Source organism: Chiloscyllium plagiosum, unplaced genomic scaffold (assembly GCF_037043375.1).
Source record: "Chiloscyllium plagiosum isolate Xiang-an unplaced genomic scaffold, Cpla_swu_hap1 HiC_scaffold_31, whole genome shotgun sequence".
In the NCBI taxonomy this organism is placed as follows: Eukaryota; Metazoa; Chordata; class Chondrichthyes; order Orectolobiformes; family Hemiscylliidae; genus Chiloscyllium; species Chiloscyllium plagiosum.
Genome location: NW_028270169.1, coordinates 56,415,833 through 56,436,472, shown reverse-complemented (window position 1 = coordinate 56,436,472; position 20,640 = coordinate 56,415,833). Strand labels below are relative to the sequence as shown.

The window sequence follows — 20,640 nt, the reverse complement described above, 5'->3', positions numbered from 1 at the left end:
CCCTATCATATTCATGAACAATTATGATTCATTAAACCATCTGGTGTGTCCAAGACAATTTGTAGATCAAGACCCCACTGAATGGTTAAACACCCAGGCCAGTTAGAGCACAAATGTTTTCTCTCCAACTCCTTTGAATGGGAGGCGATGGCTGAGTGGCATTATCGCTGGACTGTTAATCCAAAGTCCTGTTCTGGGGACCTGGGTTTGAATCCTGCCATGGCGGATGGTGGAATTTGAATTCAATAGAAATCTGGAATTGGGTGCAATGATTGTCAGGAAAAGCCCATCTGAGCCAGTAATGTCCTTTCGGGAAGGAAGCTGCCGTTCTCACCCGGTCTGGCCTACATGTGACTCCAGACCCACAGCAATGTGGCTGACTCTGAACTGCCCTCTGGGATGGGTAATAAGGTAAGAACAAGGACTGCAGATGCTGGAAACCAGAGTCTAGATTAGAGTGGTGCTGGAAAAGCACAGCAGGTCAGGCAGCATCCGAGGAGCAGGAAAATCGACTTTTCGGGCAAAAGCCCTTCATCAGGAATACAGGCCTGCAGAGTGTAATAAGTGCTGGACTAGCCAGTGACACCCTCCTCCCACAAACAAATAAATAAAACCAAAAAACAAGAATCTGGGAGACCACTCGAGTCCTAATTAATATCGCCCAATAGTTACATACAGAGTTAGTTCCATACCATTCATGGACTGAGTCACAGGGTTGTTGGGATCACTGCTGATTGGCTAACGTGATCCTGATCCCTGCCATCCTCTGGCACACGAGGGGCGGCTCATTGGAAGTCAGGCTGACAGACTCGGTATTGCTACAGCCTATAATTTCAAACTGCTGGACGGCAGCAAATGCACACTGCCCTTCGGGATCTGACACTTAGTTTTAGATGAAAGAAAGCATTTCTGGATCCACAGGACAGCATGAGTAAACATAGGTCCTCCTTTCTGTAAGGCAAAGGGTATGAGGGAGGAGATGTGACACAGTTCATTTCGGGCAGAGTTTCTATGATGCCCTCCTAGTCCAGAGTTAGAGTTGGCACTCTGACCCAAGTCATAAAGTTGTGGCTAAAGGTTCAGCACAGGGACTTGAGCATGAAATCTGGGCTGACACCACAGTGCAGCACTGGGCCTGTGCTGCTCTGTCAGGGGTGCTGCCTTTCAGATCAGATTTTTAAGGCCCCATTTACTTGTTTAGCTTGGCTTAAAGTGATCTCAAGACAGTATTTCTAAGAAAAGCAGAGGAATTCCCCCAGTGTACAGACAGGATCTTATGTAGATGCAGATGAGCCTCTGAGGTAAGCTCTGATGTCATTGTCAGGAGTCATGTGATAGAGACTCTACCAGAAGGTTGGATAAATAACACATAATGGCACCCATTAACATTTGAGATCAAATAATAGCGACAGATGGTGTGTAATTCTTTTCTCGGTTTTAACACATGAGGAACGAAAGAGCAGATGAAATGAGATACAAACTAAACTGACCCCCTCCACCTTGTTCGCTCTCCCATGGTAGACCCTCACCCACTGTGGAAGTGTTTCCTAAACTCCAAAGTAATTTGGCCAAACTCGAGAAAGTTCATTCCCTCGGCTCGGAAGTATGAGAATAGTGGAAATAAGATGCTGAGTTTTTCAATGCTAAACTTCCATTGCCTTAATGTGGGCAATGTCCCAGAATTGATGTTCAGAGTTGCCACTATCTGCATGCTGATCCAGCTCATCATGTGTTCTTTCAAATGCTGTTCTGGTATGACCAGAAGATTGAACTCCGTGTATTGCCATGTTTTTTAACTTGTTTTGTTTTCCCATCTGGGATGCTTAGGTGTCTCAGAGGGTGTAGCTCTCTTACTTTTGAGACAGAAGGTCACAGAGTCCGAGTCTTGTTCAGCACAAAGATTTTGGCTGACTCATCAGGTGACTTCAATGTAAGGTAAAATCGAGTGGACTGTCAGAGGTTTGGCTACCCTGTGCTTGTGATCAACCTGGCCAGCAGGTCCAATTGAAATTACTCACACTGAACTAAATGTTGCCTCTGTGATTCTTTTTACAAATGTGTTCACAAGCTGTTTAGATGTAGAGAGATGACAGTGAATTGATGCATCAATCAATCCCAGTTTACAAGCGAGTTTTATTAGGAGGGATATCGCTGTTTTAAACTGTGACAGAAAGTCAATTCCTTACTTACTTTTTCAAATAAAACTCATGGAAGGTGTTGAAGGAGTGAAATGTGGACGGGCATTGTCAACTTTGGAGGTAAAAATCTCTCGAGTGTCAAGAAGGGAGTTTACCACGATCCCCACTTTGAAACCTCATTCAACCAATCAACTAGTGAGTGCATCTGACAGCTCCAAATGGCCCCATGTAGCTGTGAAAGAAACATTCTTAATTGCCCAGCACAAATCCACAGGAGAACTGAAGCAGTCAGCGGGGACACCAGTCATTGATCACACTCACTGCTGCGTTCTTTAATGAAGAGCATATTTCTTTCAGTATTATGGCTCTAAGAGGTTTTAGCAGCATGACTACAATCAATGAACATCACGATGCTACTCAAATACCTTGAGTCCCCCTGTTCGAACACACTGGGACAAAGCTCTCACATCAATCTGTTCACACATGGAACTCCATGTTAATGATCAAGTTGTGTCAAAAGACTGTGAATTCTTTAAATCTTCTTGGTTTGAGAAGCCAGCAGGATCAGAAGTGAATTCCTACAGCCACCCCCGGCTCTGTTCCTCTCCCCCTCCCCCTTGGCAGTCATCAGTCCCTCACCATGTTGGATTCACTCTGGTGCTGGAGCTCCTGCTAGTGACCTTTCACCTCCTATGTGACCTGTGTACTGTCTATAAGGGCTTCACAGCTAATTGGTTACATTTGAGCTGTGCATAATCATGTAATTACCATCCCAACACACAGAAAAGAATTTCCATCATTACTGTGCATTTTCTTTATTCATTCATGCAATACAGGATTTATTGCCCATCCCACTTTTCCCTTCTCTCTAACCTCCTTCCAGCCCAATAAACCTCCAAGATCTTTGCACTCCTCTCCTTGGGAGAGTGAGGCCTGGGTGACATGGGAGCCAATTGTTAGATGGGACTGAAAATTGGGATGGGGGGCATTCTCCAATTGGAAGAAGCTAACTTGTGATGTCCAAAAGCAATCTATGCTGATACCCCGACTACTTATTCTTTGTCTTAACATGGGTTTTTTACATTTTACATTACATTACAGTGTGGAAACAGGCCCTTCGGCCCAACAAGTCCACACCGACCCGCCGAAGCGCAACCCACCCATACCCCTACATTTACCCCTTACCTAACACTACGGGCAATTTACCATGGCCAATTCACCTGACCCTGCACATCTTAGGACTGTGGGAGGAAACCGGAGCACCCGGAGGAAACCCACGCAGACACGGGGAGAACGTGCAGGGGTTAAGCAGGATGCATTGATGAAGTGGTAACTGCCCAGTAATCCAGAGGACTAGGCTAATACTTTCGGAATCTGGATTCAAATCCTATCACATCTTGTTCACTAATACTTCCACTCCCTTGCGTAAATGTCAGCTGAAACAGGCTCATTTTCTATGTAGCCGATTGGAGAGGTGATGGCCTAGAGGTATTATTGCTGAACTATTAATCTAGAAACTCAACTAATGTTCTGGGGACCCAGATTTGAATCCTCCCATGGCAAATGGTGAAACTTGAATTCAATTAAAATCCACTGAAGATCATGAAACTATTGTCAACTATCATAAAATATTTTGTCACTGTTGCTGGGTAAAACTCCTGGAATTGTCTCCCTCAGGACATTGTGAGTCAACCTACAGGACATGGACTGCAGCGGTTCAGGAAGGCAGCTCACCCTCACCTTCATCTACCTTTCACATTCCCAGCTACCTTCCCAGTCCCTCCCCCCTCCCATTTATCTCTCAGTCCCCCGGCCCACAGGGTTCATTCCTGAGGAAGGGCTTACGCCCGATACATCAATTCTCCTGCTTCTTGGATGCTGCCTGACCTGCGGTGCTTTTCCAGCACCGCACTTTTTGATCACTTCCTACTATCCAAGAGCCATTAGTAATATTTCATTACTCCAGTGATCACGAAGCTCAATGTATGGCAAGGTTGTGTTTAGATGCCAGAGACAGAACAAAGCCAATATCTCACAGCTTACGTTCCCTATGGATTAGATTAGATTAGATTCCCTACAGTGTGGAAACAGGCCCTTCGGCCCAACCAGTCCACACCGACCCTCCGAAGAGTAACCCACCCAGTCCCATTTCCGTCTGACTAATGCACCTAACACTACGGGCAATTTAGCATGGCCAGTTCACCTGACCTGCATGTCTTTGGACTGTGGGAGGAAACCGGAGCACCCAGAGGAAACCCACGCAGACACGGGGAGAATGTGCAAGCTCCACACAGTCAGTCACCTGAGGCTGGAATTGAACCTGGGTCCCTGGCATTGTGAGGCAGCAGTGCTAACCACTGAGCCACCATGTCACCATGTCACCCACCTATGCTGGTGTGTGTCAGTACCACAGAAAGGCCTATAGACTCTCAGCACCTAACGCATTCCAGAAGACCTTTTCTTCAGTCTTAACAAATGCTGAGAGAATATTCAACCTATTTAAAGATATCGTTGTTCATAGAAGGGACAAAGCAGAGCATGATCAGACATTATAAGTGGTAGTTTACTGGACACGCATAGCACAATGTGATGCTCAACTATGACACATCCCTGTTTGCTGTGCCTGATAAAAGCTGGAGTTAAACTTATACAGAGCTTAAAAATGTGTTGCTGGAAAAGCGCAGCAGGTCAGGCAGCATCAAAGGAACAGGAGAATCGATGTTTCGGGCATAAGCCCTTCTTATGCCCGAAACGTCGATTGTCCTGTTCCTTTGATGCTGCCTGACCTGCTGGGCTTTTCCAGCAACACATTTTTAAGCTCTGATCTCCAGCATCTGCAGTCCTCATTTTCTCCTAGTTAAACTTATACACAACAATATCAAAGACAATGATGTGCTTCCAACACCATTTATTGGGAACAAGGTGGCATTGCTCCTCAGTACATTAAACTTTATCATATCCTAAAGGTGGAAAACTCGGAAGCTGCTACATAAAGATGTGCAGTGGGAATGGAAAATAGCATAAACAGTATTTGACATCTTTAAAGATAAAAATATTATTGACATCAAACATGAAGCATTTTAATGCATATGCAGAAACGTATATTAGAAGGGAATCTGATTGGAGCTGTACATTGAAGCAAGAAAAATCACTTATGCATCATGTCCCCTGTCAGAAACTCTCCTGGACAGTGGGAATCATTATCTTGAATCTCTGCTTGTAAATATTGCCACATCTGTCACTATGGTAGAAAGCTTACTCTGCATGGAGTACTAAACACTGTACATTGTTAGTTATTTCAGAATCTGATCACCAGTTGATCCATAGATAATCAGATCACCTTGATCAGTTTGAGGTGAGCATCTCAAATGTTCAGGCAAAAAAGTACCTGCAGATATCCTTGTGCTACTGTTAGTGAGATGCTTGCAACATTAAAGACTACGTGGTCTTGATCTTGAGAGAAATAGAACCAATGAATTGAAGGAAGTAAGGCAGTATCGAAAAACTGAGTGGCTTTGTGGACTAGGTCATTAATCAGGTTGGGATGTAAGAAAGGTAAAAGAATCAGCATAAGAGTTCTGAATTCTATGTCAAGGCTGTATGGTTGTAAGCTTCCAAGGTGGAAGATGAAGTGTTCTTCCTTCAGTTTGTGTGTGGATTTGTGTTCACGGTAGAGGTGGCCCAGGATGGACATGTCACCGGGGGAGTGAGAGGGGAAGCTTAAATGCAAGGTCTCACCACAGAGTTTCCCAAAATCTCCTCCTAATCATTCTTCTCACATTATTCTTTGGCCACAAACCATTCTCTAAGCTACTTTAACATGTTACTCCCTGCTGCTGATAGGGAGATTTGAAGGTTTCCAATAGGGTAACATGAGACTGACACTTGTGGGGATCGAACCCATGTCAGAATCTGAACCAAGTAATGCAGACTGACAATTCAGTGCAGTACTGAGGGAACACTGCTCTGTCAGGAATGCTGTCCTCTGACCAAGGCAATATAGTTGAAGATACAATTATATAGAGATAGTGAGAGCTGCAGATACTGGAGGGTCAGAGTGGATAAAGCAGAGGGTAATAGTGGAAGGATGTTTGTTGGACTGGAGGCCTGGGACCAGTGGTGTGCCTCAGGCAGTAGTGCCGGGCCCATTGCTGTTTGTTATCCATACCAATGATTTGGATGAGAGTGTGCAAGGCATGATTAGTAAGTTTGCAGATGACACTAAAATAGACAGTATCGTGGACAGTGAGGAAGGTTCTCAGAAATTGCAGCAGGAGAAGTGGGCTGAGAAATGGCAAATGGAGTTTAATATAGTTAAGTGTAAGGTCTTGCAATTTGGAAAGTCAAATCAAGATAGGAGTTTCATGGTGAATGGTAGGGCCTTAAGGAGTGTAGTGGAACAGAGGGACCTTGGAGTTCAGGCACACATTTCTCTGAAAGTGGAGTCCCAGGTAGGCAGGGCAGTGAAGAAGGCTTTTAGCACACTGGCCTTCATCAGTCAGGGCACTGAGTATAGAAGTTGGGAAGTCATGGTGTAATCGTACAGGACATTGGTGAGGCTGCACTTGGAGCATTGTGTTTCAGTTTTGGTCACCTTGCTATAAGAAGGATGTTATTAAACTGGAAAGAGTGCAGATGAAATTTATAAGGATGTTGCCTGGACTCAAGGGTCTGAGTTATAGGGAGAGGTTGGACAAGCTAGAAGCTTTTTCCTTAGAGCGGAGACTGAGGGGGGACCTTATAGAGGTGTCTAAGATCATGAGCGGCATGGATAGGGTGAATGCACTCTGTCTTTTCCCCAGGGTTGGGGAATCAAGGACTAGAGGGCATAAATTTAAGATCAGAGGTGAAAGAATAAAAGGGAACCTGAGGGGCATATGGAATGAGCTGCCAGTGGAAATGGTTGAGGAGGGTACATTAACAATATTTAAAAGGCATTTGGAGAAATACATGGATAGGAAAGGTTTAGAAGGATATGGGCCAAGTGCAGGGAAATGGGGTTAGTGTGGGTGGACATTTTGGTTGGCATGGAACAGCCTGGGCCAAAGGGCCTGTCTCTGTGCTGTAGGTCTCTATGGCTCTATCTCTAAAGACTGGAGCTGGAAAAAGTACAGCAGGTCAAGCAGCGTTTCAACTGAAGGGAATTGTGAAATAAATAGAGGGAGGGAGTGGGGCTGGGGAAAGATAGGTGGGATAGCGATAGGTGGATGCGTGTAGGAGGTGGCTGTGATTGGTCAGTGGGAAGCAAGATGCACAGCTAGGTTCAGGTTAAGCGGGGTAGAGTGGAGGGGGAAGGCCAGGCCTGGAATTAGGCTGGGGGAGGGTGAGCAGATTTGGAAGCTGATGAATTCTATGTTAAGGCTGTATGGTTGTAAGCTTCCAAGGTGGAAGATGAGGTGTTCTTCCTTCAGTTTGTGTGTGGATTTGTGTTCACGGTAGAGGAGGCCCAGGATGGACATGTCATCGGGGGAGTGAGAGGGGAAGTTTAAATGCATGGTGATTGGAAGGTGGGTTGACTGGAGCATATATAGCATGAAAAATGTGTCAATATAGGTTTCATTAATGGAGGATAGACTACAAAAGTAAAGGCGCTTTGCTATACTAGTATAAGATTAATTTGGTCTTAACTGGAGCACTGTATCCAGCTTTGGGCGTGGGACTTTAGGAAGGATGTGTGAGTGTTAGGGCTGGTGCAGAAAGATCTGTAGAAATGGTTCAAGGGTTGAGTAATGTCAGGTTTGAAGATAAATTGGAGAAGTTGGAGAAGAGATTGCTGAAATTAAATCTGGTCAAGGTTTACAAAATCATTCAGGATCTGGGCAAAGTTGATAAGGAGAATCTGTTCCTAGCCCATTAACAGATCAAGAATGAGAGGGCACAGATTTATTTTGATTGGCAAAGCAAGTAGAAGTGATTGGAGGAGAATCTCTCTGATGCAGCAAGTGATTAGGATCTGTGCTGCCTGTGCTTGTGGTGGCAGCAGCGTCCGTGTGAGCCAGGCTGGTTTTTGAAAAGGAAGAATATGCCTGGGGTCATGGGGAGAAGGTGAAAAAATGGCACCAAGTGAGATGCTCATTCAGAGAGCTGGTACAATCATGATGGGCCGATCGGCTTCATTTTGCTCTGTAAGTCTGTGAACTATAGATTGAAACATCAACTTGATGTCGAACCTTTGACCCACTCCATCAAAAACAATCTTACTCTTATAGATCTAGATTTCTGTGTGTGAGGTCCCTGATGTAAGTAATGTCATAAATGGTAACCCTTTGGTTGTTTATATTTAGCAGAGAGGAGCCGTTGATATGATGGGTGGTTGGCGCCCAGTTCTTTTTGTATAACTGGAGGGTAAAACTAGCCTGCAAACATTGTCCCTACAGTACACACAGCCAGTCTGGACAGCTAATGGCTGTGGGTGCATTTTGAGCAATGTTTTTGTGAGCGTTTAGTTCCAGGATTTGACCCCACCAAAGAGTGTCCACATGAAGATGGTGATGCCCTGTAAATGAAGACAGCTGGTGATACGAGGGTAACAAAGTCAGGTCAGAAACCCAGAAACAAAAATGATCAGTGATGCCTAAGTGGTTAGCACTGCTGCCTCACAGCGCCAGGTTCGATTCCAGCCTCGGGTGACTGTCTGTGTGGAGTCTGCACATTCTCTCCATGTCTGTGTGGGTTTCCTTTGGGTGCTCCAGTTCTCTCCTACAGTCCAAGGATGTGCAGGTTAGGTGGATTGGCCATGCTAAGTTTTATTAGATTAGATTACTAACAGTGGGGAAACAGGCCCTTCGGCCCAACAAGTCCACACCGACCCTCCGAAGAGCAACCTACCCATACCCATTTCCCCCTTCACCTAACACTATGGGTAACTTAGCATGGCCAATTCACCTAACCTGCACGTTTTTGGATTGTGGGAGGAAACCGGAGCAAACCCACGCAGACACGGGGGGAGAATGCGCAAACTCCACACAGACAGTCGCCTGAGGCGAGAACTGAACCTGGGTCTCTGGCATTGTGAGACAACAGTGCTAACCACTGTGCCACCCAAAGTGTTCAGGGATGTGCAGGCTATGTGGGTTAGCCATGGTAAATGCAGGATAACAGGGATAGGGTAGGGAGGTGGGTCTGGATGGGATGCCGTTCGGAGAGTTGGTGTGGACTTGATGGATCGAGTGGCTTGTTTCTCACACTGTAGGGATTCTATGATTCTATGACAAGGAAGGACAGAAATTCTGTTAAAACTCAAAGGAGTTACTGAGATGTTTGCACTTGAATATATGTCCTGCATTGTGCCAGCAGTGGAGACATGAAGGAGCTTTAGTTTTATTAAAACATTAAACAGCAAACATAGAACAAAACTCAGAGCCATAAATGAGTGTCCGTGACCATAGCAGATCAGTATAAAATGACAGAGGCACTGTTGAAATGTTTTAAAAGCGGACATGCTGTAGGTAATGGAGCCAACAGTGTGAGCTAAGTCAAACTCTTTGAAAAATGATAATCTCAGCAATACTGTCAACTAACAAACATCCTCACTCTCAATAATTAATCTTTTTCACATCTTCAGCTTCATTGGTGGGAGCAGCACTCATTTAACAAAAATTCAAAATAAAAACCGAAAAATCAGGGCAAGACATCTCCACTCAATGGTAACGTCCTGGGGAGTGTCGCTGAGCAAAGAGACCTTGGAGTGCAGGTTCATAGCTCCTTGAAAGTAGAGTTGCAGGTAGATAGGATAGTGAAGAAGGCATATGGTATACTTTCCTTTATTGGTCAGTATATTTAAAATAGGAGTTGAGAGGTCATGTTGCGCTGTACAGGATATGGGTTAGGCCACTTTCGGAATAGTATGTTCAATTCTGTTCTCCTTGCGATAGGAAGGATGTTGTGAAACTTGAAAGGGTCCAAAAAAGATTTACAAGGATATTACAAGGAGTTTGAGCTATAGGAAGAGGCTGAATAGACTGGGGCTATTTTCCCTGGAGCGTTGGAGAATAAGGGGTGACTTCATAGAGGCTTATAAAATTGAGGGGCATAGATAAGGTCTTTTCCCCAGGGTGGGGGAGTCCAACACTAGGGGCATAGGTTTAAGGTGAGAGGGGAAAGATTTAAAAGGGACCTAAGGAGCAAATGTTTCAAGCAGAGGGTGGTGCGTGTATGGAATGAGTTGCCAGAGGAAGTGATGGAGGCTGGTACATAATTACATTTAAAAGGCATCTGTATAGGTACATGAGTAGGAAGTGTTTAAAGGGATATGGGCTGAGAGCTGGCAAATGGGACTAGATTAATTTACTTTATCTGGTCAGTATGGACAAGTTGGACCGAAGGGTCTGTTTTAGTGCTGTACATCTGTATGACTGTGTGACTCTATAAATAAACTAATAGTTTGCTGATTCAAACTAAATCTGATTCTTGGTAAGAAATCCTAAAGCCAAGGCTATCGCTTCAAAGCATTACTCCCTGACAAACATACATAATGCAAAGTTTCGAGATTTGATTCATAGCTCAAAGACTGGTGTGGGAGAAATGGGTCAGATTCATAGGGCACTGGCACCAGCACAAGGGTCAAAAAACACAAAGAATGCTGGTGAAGCTCAACAGGTCTGACAGCACCTGTAGGGAGAGATATGAAACAGCCATATTGATCTTGAAACATTAATTCTGCCTCTGTCTCTGTCTCTCACTCTCTCTCTCCACAGATGCTGCCAGACCTGCTGAGCTTCTCCAGCGTTCTTTGTACTTGCTTCAGGTTTCCAGTTTCTGCAGTACTTGGCTTATATTTGAAAGGAAGAGCTGTTCCATTGAGATGGGCTTAGTTTGAACTGCATTAGGAACAGTGTACTGATGAATCGTATAACTAAGAATATAGATATGGCTTTATAGTAATTAGTGGAGGAGGGGATTCAAATGAACTGAATTAGAAATCAAAAAGAAATGCGAGAGCAGAGGTGCAACACAGTGTAGAGGCTATGGATAATCAAACTGTCACATGAAAGGTAGAAAATATACATGGGAGAGTGCAGAAGAAATTAGAACTAGAGTCAGTAATAAGGGAAAAAAGTTAAAGCATCGGGCTCTTTATTTAAATGCACGGAGCATTTGTAAGAAGTCAGATGAGTTGGCAGCACAAATACAAATACATAACTATGACTCGATAGCTTTACGGACACATGGCTAGAGACTGACTAAGACTGAGAACTCAGTATTCAAGGTTATTGCATGTTTTGAAGAGTAGACAAATAGGAGGAGGAAGAGGGATGGGTATATAGGTACAATAGGAAGTTGTTCAGGGTGAGGACCAGTTCAGTCAGTCGAAGGAGGGTGTCAGTAGAAGGGTACTGGTTGGTTCAACTTCTCTTTCCAATCCTCCCACTTCCTCCAAACCAAAGGAGTAGCCATGGGCACCCGCATGGGCCCCAGCTATGCCTGCCTCTTCGTAGGAGATGTGGAACAGTCCATCTTCCGCAGCTACACTGGCACCACCCCCCACCTTTTCCTCCGCTACATCGATGACTGTATCGGCGCTGCCTCGTGCTCCCACGAGGAGGTTGAACAGTTCATCCACTTTACCAATACCTTCCACCCCGACCTCAAATTTACCTGGACCGTCTCAGACTCCTCCCTCCCCTTCCTAAACCTTTCCATTTCTATCTCGGGTGGCCGAATCGACACAGACATTTACTATAAACCGACCGACTCCCACAGCTACCTAGACTACACCTCCTCCCACCCTGCCCCCTGTAAAAACGCCATCCCATTCTCCCAATTCCTTCGACTCCGCCGCATCTGCTCCCAGGAGGACCAGTTCCAAAAACGCACATCCCAGATGGCCTCCTTCTTCAAGGACCGCAATTTCCCCCCCGACGTGGTCGACGATGCCCTCCACAGCATCTCTTCCACTTCCCGCTCCTCCGCCCTTGAGCCCCGCCCCTCCAACCGCCACCAGGACAGAACCCCACTGGTCCTCACCTACCACCCCACCAACCTCCATGTACAACGTATCATCCGTCGTCATTTCCGCCACCTCCAAACGGACCCCACCACCAAGGATATATTTCCCTCCCCTCCCCTATCAGCGTTCCGAAAAGACCACTTCCTCTGTGACTCCCTCGTCAGGTCCACACCCCCCACCAACCCAACCTCCATGCCAGCACCTTCCCCTGCAACCGCAAGAAATGCAAAACTTGCGCCCACACCTCTCCCCTTACTTCCCTCCAAGGCCCCAAGGGACTTCCATATCCGCCACAAATTCACCTGCACCTCCACACACATCATTTATTGCATCTGCTGCACTCGATGTGGCCTCCTCTATATTGGGGAGACAGGTCGCCTACTTGCGGAACGTTTCAGAGAACACCTCTGGGACACCTGGACCAACCAACCCAACCACCCCGTAGCCCAACACTTTAACTCCCCCTCCCACCCCACCAAGGACATGCAGGTCCTTGGACTCCTCCATCGCCAGACCATAGCAACACGACGGTTGGAGGAAGAGCGCCTCATCTTCTGCCTGGGAACCCTCCAACCACATGGGATGAACTCAGATTTCTCCAGTTTCCTGATTTCCCCTCCCCCCACCTTGTCTCAGTCAAATCCCTCGAACTCAGCACCGCCTTCCTAACCTGCAATCTTCTTCCTGACCTCTCTGCCCCCACCCCAGTCTGACCTATCACCCTCACCTTGACCTCCTTCCACCTATCGCATTTCCAAAGCCCCTCCCCCAAGTCCCTCCTCCCTACCTTTTATCTTAGCCTGCTGGACACACTTTCCTCATTCCTGAAGAAGGGCTTATGCCCGAAACGTCGATTCTCCTGTTCCCTGGATGCTGCCTGACCTGCTGTGCTTTTCCAGCAACACATTTTCAGCTCTGATCTCCAGCATCTGCAGCCCTCACTTTCTCCAGGTCAAATATTATCCCAAACTAAACCAGTCTCACTTGCCTGCACTTGGCCCATTTCTTATTTATGTACTTAACCAAATGTCTTTTAAACGTTGTAATTGTACTTGCATCCATCACTTCCTCTGACAGCTCATTCCACACACAAATCACCTCTGTGTAAAAAGTTGCTCCCATGATTTTTTTTAAGATCTTCCTCCTCTCACCTTAAAAATACGCCCCGTAGTCTTGAAATCCCCCACCGTAGGGAAAGGATACCTGCCATTCACCTCGGCTAAAACCCCTCATGGTTTTATAAATCTCTGTAAAATCAGCCCTCAACCTCCTACGCCCCAGTGAAAAAAATCCCGGCCTATCCAACCTCTCCTTATAACTCAATCCCTCCATTGCCAGCAATATCCTGGTAAATCTTTTCTGAACCCTTTCCAGCACTCTGATTTCTCTCCACAGATGCTGCCAGACCTACTGAGCTTTTCCAGCAATTTCTGTTTTTGTTTGTTAACCACCCTACCTATGTGACACAAACTTCAGAGAAACATATACCTAAAACCCTATTCTACTAATTAGATTTCCAAAATGTATTTGAGAAGGAGCTCCATCAAAGGTCATTGCAAACGATGCTCATGATATTGACGAAAATGTATTGGTTAACATACGGAAAGCAGAGAATAGGGATTAATGAGGTTTTTCAGGATGGAAAGATATAACAAATGGAGTACCACTAGAATCAGCCCGAGAGCTTTGATTATTTACTATCTGTATATTAATGATTCACAAGAAAGAGCAGAGTATAATGAATCCAAATTTACTGACGATACAAAAATAGATGAGTGCATGTTGTGAGGAGGAATCTGCAACAGATTGGATCTGAGTCCCCCGTTGTCAACATCCTTGGGATTGTCATAAAGCAGAAGCTCAACTGGACTAGCCATATAAATACAATGGCTACAAGAATAGGCCAGAGGCTGGGAATACTGCAGCAAGTAACTCACCTCCTGAGTCCCCCAAAGCCTGTCCACCACCTACAAGGCACAAGTCAGGAGTGTGCTGGAACACTCCCCACATGCAGAGGCAGGTGCAGCTCCAACAGCACTCAAACATCTCAACACTATCCAGGACAGAGCAACCCGCTTGATTTGCATCACATCCACAAGCATCCACTCCCTCCACCACCGACGCTTAGTAGCAGCAGTGTGTGCTATCTACAAGGTGTACTACAGAAATTCACCAAAGATCCTCAGACAGCACCTTCCAAACCCATGACCACTTCCAGCTAGAAAGACAAAGGCAGCAGATATATGGGAACACCAACACCTTCAAGTTCCCCACCAAGCCACTCATGGTCCTGGCTTGGAAATATATTACCATTCCTTTACTGTCATTGGATCAAATCCTGGAATTTCCTCCCAAATGACATTGTGGGTCCAGCCACAACAGGTGGACTGCAGCAGTTCAAGAGGGCAACTCACCATCACCTTCTTAAGGGTAACTAGAGATGGGCAATAAATGCTATCCAGTCAGTCACACCCACACCCCACATCCCACATCCTCCAAATTTAAAATAAACCTGGGACTGACTGGATTATTAGTCCGGTGGCCTTATCACAATGCCATCGTTTTGTAGAATCTACATGGATAACTGTACTTCACAAACAATACATTTAACACAGTTCTGCTGCCTCACTATGTCCCAATACCCCTTTTAAGATGAATATTGATTTCTCGATAGTGCCCACAATAATGGACTAGTTTAGTGAAAGGACGAGGAAACATTTGCAGCTATGACCTGAGGCAGTACCAAGCTGTACCTACCTCAGGGCCAGACATTGATTGACATTTGTCAGAAGGTTGTGTGATCTTGTTATAAATCCTTGACCTCCAACACAAGGTAAAGATTATGAAATGCTGGAATGTCTTATTATAGTCGGTATGTTTCAAATCAATGATAATGGCATAACCCCTTGCAATACAATGACCACCAGACTGGTACTGCTGGTCCAGTTCAGCTGAAGGGTCTGTGTCTGTGCTGTATAGCTCTATGACTCTATACTATAGTTCACATACCAGTCACTGAGTAGGAATGTTTGTTTGTTTGCCTGTTCACACTAACCTCAGCAAGACTAGATCAAAGTCCTTCGGGCTCTGGTGTGCCTTATCTCTATAGAAGCAGATGGTCTGATGCCAACAGGTCACACACTGCTTATATCTGTTTAAATATGAGAGGAATGCTACTTTCAGTCTAAAGCAGTGTTTACTATCTAATTAATTCAATGTTCTTGATCGAATGCAAATGTTTCTTGTTTATGGTAGTAATTTATGAGAAACTCTGAATATAAGTTATGCTTCCATTCCAATCTCCTGCTGTACACCCAGAGCAAACATTATTAATCATTTACAAGTAAGAGCTTAGCAAAAATGAGTAAGAGTAGACCATTCAGTCCTTCAAACCTTCAGCTCATGGCTGATCTGCTTAAGGCTTTATCTCACTCTTTGTTGTGCTCACTATTCATAGACTTTAATTCCTTAATTTCTTTCTAAAAATCCATCCACCTCCCCTTTAAGAATTTCTAGCGAGCTAGCCCCCACAGTGGCTGGGGGAACAGAATTCCAGATAATCACTCCCCTCTGGGAGAAGACATTCTTTCCCATTTCAACCGAGGTGTGCCTTCCTTTAATAACCATGTCCCTGACTCGGGGAAACATCTTCACAAAATTAACCCTGTCATGCGACTCACAATCCTGTGTGTTTCAATAAGATCACCCATATTCTTCCAATCTTGAATGAATAAAGGTCTAACCTGTTTAGCTACTCTTGATTAGTGAACCCCTTCGTCCCAGGAACCAGCTCAATGAACCTCTGCTGAACATTTTTTTAATATTCATTCATGGGATGAGGGTGTCGCAGGTAAGACAACATTCACTCCCACTCCTCATTGTCCAGAGGGCAGTTAAGAGTTGTCTAATATTGCTGTGGGGCTGGAAAAGCACAGCAGGTCAGGCAGCATTTTGGGCAGGAGCCCTTTCCTGATGAAGGTCGGACACGTCGATTTTCCTGCTCCTCGGATGCTGCCTGACCTGCTGTGTTTTTCCAGCACCACTCTAATCTTGACTCTAATCTCCAGTATCTGGAGTCCTCACTTCCACCTAATATTGCTGTGGGTCTGGAATCAAATGTAGGCCAGACCAGGAAAGGAGGGTGGAGGAAGACTACAAGCCACGCAGCATCAGGAGGTGAAGAAGTCAATATTTCGGCTGTAACCGTTCTTCCTGACTGGGGGGTGGGTGTAAGGGGAGCTGCAGATAAAGTGGGGTGGTGGGGGTGTGGGGGAGGGTTTCGGGTGGGCAGAGGGGCAGAGTGGTGAGGTAGGAGTGGTGAGGTAGGAGTGGTGAGGTAGGAGTGGTGAGGTAGGGATAGGAGAGGGTACGACCTGGTAGATCGGTGGGAGGAATGAATCCGATTGGTAGCTGGAAGGAAGGGTCAATCAGAGGAATGGATGAGAGGGGGGAGGGGCTGGAAAGGAAGTTGGGGGATGGGAAGGGATGCCATTTGAAATTGGAGAACTCAATGTTGAGTCCTCCAGGCTGTAGGCTGGCCAGGCAGAAGATGAGGTGTTGTTCCTCCAATTTACGTTTGAAATTGGAGAACTAGTTCCCATTATACCCAGCCCCAGTCCTGAAGAAGGGTTATACCTGAACCATTGACTTCTCCACGTCCCGATGCTGCCTGGCTTGCTGTGTTCTTCCAGCCTCCTGCCTGTCCCTCCTGATGCTGCCTGGCCTGCTGTGTTCTTCCAGCCTCCTGCCTGTCCCTCCTGATACTGCCTGGCCTGCTGTGTTCTTCCAGCCTCCTGCCTGTCCCTCCTGATGCTGCCTGGCCTGTTGTGATCTCCCAGCCTCCTGCCTGTCCCTCCTGATGCTGCCTGGCCTGTTGTGTTCTCTCAGCCTCCTGCCTGTCCCTCCTGATGCTGCCTGGCCTGTTGTGTTCTCTCAGCCTCCTGCCTGTCCCTCCTGATGCTGCTTGGCTTGCTGTGTTCTTCCAGCCTCCTGCCTGTCCCTCCTGATGCTGCCTGGCTTGCTGTGTTCTCCCAGCCTCTTGCCTGTCCTTCCTGACGCTGCCTGGCTTGCTGTGTTCTCCCAGCCTCCTGCCTGTCCCTCCTGATGCTGCCTGGCTTGCTGTGTTCTTCCAGCCTCCTGCCTGTCCCTCCTGATGCTGCCTGGCCTGCTGTGTTCTTCCAGCCTCCTGCCTGTCCCTCCTGATACTGCCTGGCCTGCTGTGTTCTTCCAGCCTCCTGCCTGTCCCTCCTGATGCTGCCTGGCCTGTTGTGATCTCCCAGCCTCCTGCCTGTCCCTCCTGATGCTGCCTGGCCTGTTGTGTTCTCTCAGCCTCCTGCCTGTCCCTCCTGATGCTGCCTGGCCTGTTGTGTTCTCTCAGCCTCCTGCCTGTCCCTCCTGATGCTGCTTGGCTTGCTGTGTTCTTCCAGCCTCCTGCCTGTCCCTCCTGATGCTGCCTGGCTTGCTGTGTTCTCCCAGCCTCTTGCCTGTCCTTCCTGACGCTGCCTGGCTTGCTGTGTTCTCCCAGCCTCCTGCCTGTCCCTCCTGATGCTGCCTGGCTTGCTGTGTTCTTCCAGCCTCCTGCCTGTCCCTCCTGATACTGCTTGGCTTGCTGTGTTCTCCCAGCCTCCTGCCTGTCCCTCCTGATGCTGCCTGGCTTGCTGTGTTCTCCCAGCCTCCTGCCTGTCCCTCCTGATACTGCCTGGCCTGCTGTGTTCTCCCAGCCTCCTGCCTGTCCCTCCTGATACTGCCTGGCTTGCTGTGTTCTCCCAGCCTCCTGCCTGTCCCTCCTGATACTGCCTGGCCTGCTGTGTTCTCCCAGCCTCCTGCCTGTCCCTCCTGATGCTGCCTGGCCTGTTGTGTTCTCCCAGCCTGTGTCTATCTGTGTGGAGTTTGCACATTCTCCTGTATCTGTGTGGGTTTTCTCCCATTGTCCAAAGATATGCAGGTTAGGTGGATTAGGCCATGATAAATATAGAGAGAAGGTGAGTTGGGTGCTATTCTCTTTGGCGGGTCAGTGTGACTAAGATGGGCTGAATGGCCTCTTTCCACACTATAAGGATTCGATGATTTTAAATACGGGAACTAAAGCCATACACTGTACTGCAGATATCGCCTCACTAATACCTTGTACAGTTGTAACGACTCCAGCAATTAAAATAAAAATTCTATTTGGTAATTAATTGCAAGTACACATGGATCCTTCTGGGCAGGGATTGTGTGATTGGAAGGTGCAATTGAAGGAGGATTATGGGTTGATGGAACTTTGAATATAAATTTGGAATATAAAGTTAAGTTCACTGATGGCAGCTATCATCGAATTTTGTTTAGATTAGATTCCCTACAGTGTGGAAACAGGCCCTTCGGCTCAACCAGTCCACACCGACCCTCCGAAGAGTAACCCACCCAGACCCATTTCCCTCTGACTAATTGACCTAACACTACGGGCAATTTAGCATGGCCAATCCACCTGACCTGCACATCTTTGGACTGTGGGAGGAAACCGCAGCACACCCACACAGACACGGGGAGAATGTGCAAACTCCACACAGACAGTCGCCTGAGGCTGGAATCGAACCTGGTGCTGTGAGGCGGCAGTGCCAACCACTGAGCCCCCGTGCCACCCCATAGAATGTTCTATGGAAATATCTAGTTCACTTTTCTTTGGGGAAGGAAATCGGTCGCTCCTTCCCTAGTCTGGCCTACATCTGACTCCAGACCCACAGCAATATGGCTGTTCTCATGCACTGCTCAGAGACTGGAAGAAGGCTAATGCTGGAAGAGTGACTGGTGTGGAACATGGGAGACGAAACCAAAAATTGCTCAGCGGGTCGTACGGAGAGAAATGGAGTTTGTATTTCTGATTGGTAGCCTTTCTCTCCACAGCTGCTGTCTGGCCTGTTGGGAATTTCCAGCATTTCCTCAATTTATTTCGGATTTCCAGAATTGATAGCAGTTTGTTTTTCTATTACAGAACCAGGAAGGCTCCATTTGCAATGTGGACTTCCAGCTGGCTGTGATTTTTACCCTAAACACAATGGCCTTGTGATCCTGGACAGTCAGATTGGGATCAGCCTGCTGGAGTGTCTCTGATACCTGCCCAACCCATATCCATGGCATGTTCCGGTATCCAGGAGTGGGAAGGATATTCCCAGCTTCTTCCACTCACTTGTCTGCCAGTATTCTGAAATGGCCAAGGGAGTCTAGGACAATTGCTTACCTTGGATTGCAAGCACAAGCCCTACTGGAGACTGATCCCATCACGACTACACTAGGGCCCCTTCCACAGCCAGGGGTGGGCACGAACACCTCCACCAGTACCCGCCTCCATTTGCCACTGTCAGCAGAAGAGCAAAGTTTGACGAGAAAATTCCTGGAGAGTCACCGGAAATCACGATCATAATCCCTCCACTGTTTCTTTCGGAGATTCACTGTTCTCCTACTGGAGACCTAAAGTGAGACTAGTAACCCCCAACTCCCATCCTGAGCCCAATGTTTCAGTACCGAGCAAGTTACATTAGACAAGGTGGAGAGAGGAGAGCGGGCGGCACGGTGGCACAGTGGTTAGCACTGCTGCCTCACAGCACCAGAGACCTGGGTTCAATTCCCGCCTCAGGCGACTGACTGTGTGGAGTTTGCACATTCTCCCCGTGTCTGCGTGGGTTTCCTCCGGGTGCTCCGGTTTCCTCCCACAGTCCAAAGATGTGCAGGTCAGGTGAATTGGCCATGCTAAATTGCCCGTAGTGTTAGGTAAGGGGTAAATGTAGGGGTATGGGTGGGTTGCGCTTCGGCGGGGCGGTGTGGACTTGTTGGGCCGAAGGGCCTGTTTCCACACTGTAAGTAATCTAATCTAATCTAATCTAATCTAATCTAATCTTAACAAAAATTACCGAAGATAAGAAGGAATGGTTAAATGCTAGATGATGGTTAAAGGGGTTAAAGGTTACTGAGGGTTAAAGGGGAATAGTTAAATGGGAAATGATGTAAACTCTTTGCCTGAACTTGCTGGCATAATGAGTGGGAAATGTCAAAACAACAGTGAAGGGAGCAAGACGTGTGAAATCTTCGGATGGCGCCCAGTCGAAGACGACAGCGTTGTTTCAAAGTAAGGATTCTCATCTGACTCCACGCCTAGCAACCTTTGTGTTGTTTGTGAGAGAGACCAATGTACATGGCTCTCTAAATCTAAACCAGTTCCTTCCTGTTTATAAAGTGCCAAAGAAATTTAAGACAAAGAAACCACACAGCACAAAATGTGAAAGCTCTTGATCCAGTGTTCAGACAGTTTAGACGCACCGTCCCTCCCTCCGTCACTGACAGGCAGCAGTGTACACCATCTACACTGTACTGCATCAACTCTACAAGGCTCCTCAGACAACACTTTACAAACCTGTGACCACTTTCATCCAGACAGAGAAGGGCAGCTGATTCATGGGAACGCCACCACATCCAAGTTCCCCTCCAGGCTTGGAAACATATCACCGTTCCTTCAGTGTAACTGGGTCAAAGTCGAGGAACTGCCTCTCTAACAGCATTGTGGCTCCTCCACCCCAAGGA

The 20,640-nt window shown here is 46.8% G+C and overlaps 1 protein-coding gene across 1 annotated transcript in view; it reads right to left on the bottom strand.

Annotated features, from left to right (window-relative positions):
• Positions 1-20,640, bottom strand: part of p2rx1 (purinergic receptor P2X, ligand-gated ion channel, 1) — a 105,202-nt gene that overhangs the window by 59,101 nt on the left and 25,461 nt on the right. The gene's annotated exons all lie outside the window — the stretch shown is intronic.